Raw genomic sequence first — 3,605 nt, 5'->3', positions numbered from 1 at the left:
CTACAAATTTTCTTGACTGCACCCAAATAGGACATTGAAGTGGTGACTTTTAAATTAATACGTCTTTCATCTAAAGCTTTTCTTTTTAATTTTCTGAAGGCTGAAGATATTAATTCTTCCACCAATTCCAGACCCTAGAGAAATTCTTAAGCGCATGTTTGGAGAGCAGAATGAGGATTCCCAGGTTAGTAAGAAGCTGTTGGGCGAACTAATCTATTGAACCAGAATCTGTAGGCTTCCGATTTTCTTTTTCCTAATACTTATGTCTATCTTAAAACCAACTGTATATAAGTAAGTATATCATATGAAGATTAAGTATTTACAATAGTAAGAATTGTTCAGAAACAGTTACCCAAAGCTGAGAGGGATTTTTTTCCCTCAAATTTTCTAGATACATCAGTAGAATTGCATTATTCTGTTATTTCACAGACTGTTAATCCCTTAAATGTGTTTTGGGTTGCTTTGGGGGTTGGGGGTTTTGGGGGGGGTTTGGGGGGTTTGGGGGGTTTGGGGGGTTTGGGGGGTTTTTTTTTTTTAGGCTTCCCGCCCTGTTGAGTGACCTCAGCTGTAACCTGGGGATTCTCTCAACTGTCTTGTCCTACACAGACTTCTATGAGGAAATCCAGGTGTTCGTGAAAGATGTCTTTTCACCAATAGGGGAGAGACTGGGATGGGACCCCAAGCCTGGAGAGGGTCATCTAGATGCCCTTCTGAGAGACCTGGTCTTGGGCAAACTAGGAAAAGCTGGGCACAAGGCAACATTAGAAGCAGCCCAATGCTGATTTAAGGACCATGTAGAAGGAAAACATACGCTGTCAGCTGATCTGAGGAGTCCTGTATATGTAACTATTTTGAAGCATGGAGATAGTAGTACTTTAGACACTATGCTGAAGCTTCACAAGCAAGCAGACAGGCAGGAGAAGAAGAACCGAACTGAACAAGTTTTTGGAGCCATCTCTCAACCGGAACTGATTCGAAAAGTTCTCACCTTTGCACTTTCAGAAGAGGTACGTCCCCAGGACATGGTATTTGTGGATGTGGAGTAGCTGGAGGCAGCAAACGGGAGGAAAGCTGCTTGGAAATTTGTAAGGGACAACTGGGAGGAACTTTATAATCGATACCAAGGTGGATTCTTAATATCCTGCCAACTACACCAGATGTGTGAGCTGACACAGGCAGGACGCAGGAACAACCACAAAACCATGGATGAAATGCAAAGAGTAAATTTATTTTCGTTACCTCATGGAGCGGGGGATCCCCGAAGCAGCACCCGGGCAGAGGCACACAAGCCGGAACACAGGCACCATGGGGCTCAGTCCTTCCATTATTTTTCCCACAATAGACACACTTTCAGTATCTCATATAAGCAAAGCAGATATACCTAAGGAACAACCACAAAACCATGGATGAAATGCAAAGAGTAAATTTATTTTCGTTACCTCATGGAGCGGGGGATCCCCGAAGCAGCACCCGGGCAGAGGCACACAAGCCGGAACACAGGCACCATGGGGCTCAGTCCTTCCATTATTTTTCCCACAATAGACACACTTTCAGTATCTCATATAAGCAAAGCAGATATACCTAAGTACTTACTACAAAACTGAAATAGTGAGTAGTCACTAGAATCCCTCCACCAACAACCAACAACCACAAAACCATGGATGAAATGCAAAGAGTAAATTTATTTTCGTTGGAGCGGGGGCCTACACAGACTTCTATGAGGAAATCCAGGTGTTCGTGAAAGATGTCTTTTCACCAATAGGGGAGAAACTGGGATGGGACCCCAAGCCTGGAGAGGGTCATCTAGATGCCCTTCTGAGAGACCTGGTCTTGGGCAAACTAGGAAAAGCTGGGCACAAGGCAACATTAGAAGCAGCCCAATGCTGATTTAAGGACCATGTAGAAGGAAAACATACGCTGTCAGCTGATCTGAGGAGTCCTGTATATGTAACTATTTTGAAGCATGGAGATAGTAGTACTTTAGACACTATGCTGAAGCTTCACAAGCAAGCAGACAGGCAGGAGAAGAAGAACCGAACTGAACAAGTTTTTGGAGCCATCTCTCAACCGGAACTGATTCGAAAAGTTCTCACCTTTGCACTTTCAGAAGAGGTACGTCCCCAGGACATGGTATTTGTGGATGTGGAGTAGCTGGAGGCAGCAAACGGGAGGAAAGCTGCTTGGAAATTTGTAAGGGACAACTGGGAGGAACTTTATAATCGATACCAAGGTGGATTCTTAATATCCTGCCAACTACACCAGATGTGTGAGCTGACACAGGCAGGACGCAGGAACAACCACAAAACCATGGATGAAATGCAAAGAGTAAATTTATTTTCGTTACCTCATGGAGCGGGGGATCCCCGAAGCAGCACCCGGGCAGAGGCACACAAGCCGGAACACAGGCACCATGGGGCTCAGTCCTTCCATTATTTTTCCCACAATAGACACACTTTCAGTATCTCATATAAGCAAAGCAGATATACCTAAAGTACTTACTACAAAACTGAAAAAGTGAGTAGTCTCTAGAATCCTTTCTGCCCACCGTGCATTAAGGTAAGAGCCCCAGGAGGTGCTGGCGGCTGTCCGGGCCACGGCTTCCCGCCCCACAGCTTCCCACCCTGCTCTTCATCCCTGAGGGCCCACACAGCAGAGGCCCGTGGCCGTCCTGCATGCCTGCCCTCGGATGGTGCCCACCTGCTGGCAGGTGTCTTCAGCCTGTGGTCATCATGTATGTGTTGTATTAAAAAAAAAACAAAGAGAAAGAGTTACTTCCTCGGCAGTTGGCTCGCTTCGCAGTGCGAAGGCCTAGTTACAGGGGTATGCTGCAATACCATGTTTTTCTTTGTCCTGTAACAAAGGTAGCTCATCCAGCACTGCTTCTTCTGGGCAATATGTGTGTGAGGATTAATACCAGCTTTTCTCTGTTTTTAGTACTAGCTCATACGTGTTTAACCAGTGGGAACGCGGTGCCTGTGTCTCTTAGTACTGTGTGGCAGTCAGCTCCCTGCAGCGGAGCAGCTCCCAAGGGTGTCGGCACCTCATCAACAAGCTGTTGAAGTCCACACTTTCCGGCACTTGGTTGTTCTTACTTTAAGGTCCCCAAGGGAATTCAGTTTAGGGCAGTCATTCACTTAAATACTCTCTTAGTTTTCAGTGGTTTTTTGTCTCTCGCGATCTTCTAAACACAACTGTAAAACATGGTACATTTTATATCCTTTCTCCCCCTTCTTAAAAACAGACACATTAATTTCTTCCTTTGTGGTAGTATGGTTGTAACTACGATGGTCGATGATCGTAGGACACACACAAGGCTAGGGCTGCAGGCAGAGGTGTGTACCAAGCACTTCTTTTCTCAGATGGTCTAATTGCTATGTATGCAATTACAACCTGAGAACAATTGTTACGGGTATATTTAGTGTGGGAGTCTATTTCTGTTACAACTTTGTGTGCCAAAAAGCATGTCTGCGTTTTCTCACTATACAAGTTGATACGATAAAGATACTACCTTTACCTGCAAACGTTTCTTGGGTCTAGTTGCCTTCTTCACAGTTGTTGGTTCTCCTTGCATTAGGAAGGTTTTCTAGGAGTCTATTATACACTGA

The 3,605-nt window shown here is 45.0% G+C and overlaps 1 pseudogene; it reads left to right on the top strand.

Moving 5' to 3' along the window:
- Positions 1 to 262: 262 nt before the first annotated feature.
- LOC103895697 lies at positions 263 to 3,295 on the top strand (annotated as a pseudogene).
- Positions 3,296 to 3,605: the final 310 nt, after the last annotated feature.

The sequence above is a fragment of the Aptenodytes forsteri genome, unplaced genomic scaffold, assembly GCF_000699145.1.
Source record: "Aptenodytes forsteri isolate BGI_AS27 unplaced genomic scaffold, ASM69914v1 Scaffold143, whole genome shotgun sequence".
NCBI lineage: Eukaryota > Metazoa > Chordata > Aves > Sphenisciformes > Spheniscidae > Aptenodytes > Aptenodytes forsteri.
Note: the sequence above shows the minus strand (reverse complement) of the source record. Positions and strands in the feature narration are given on the sequence as shown.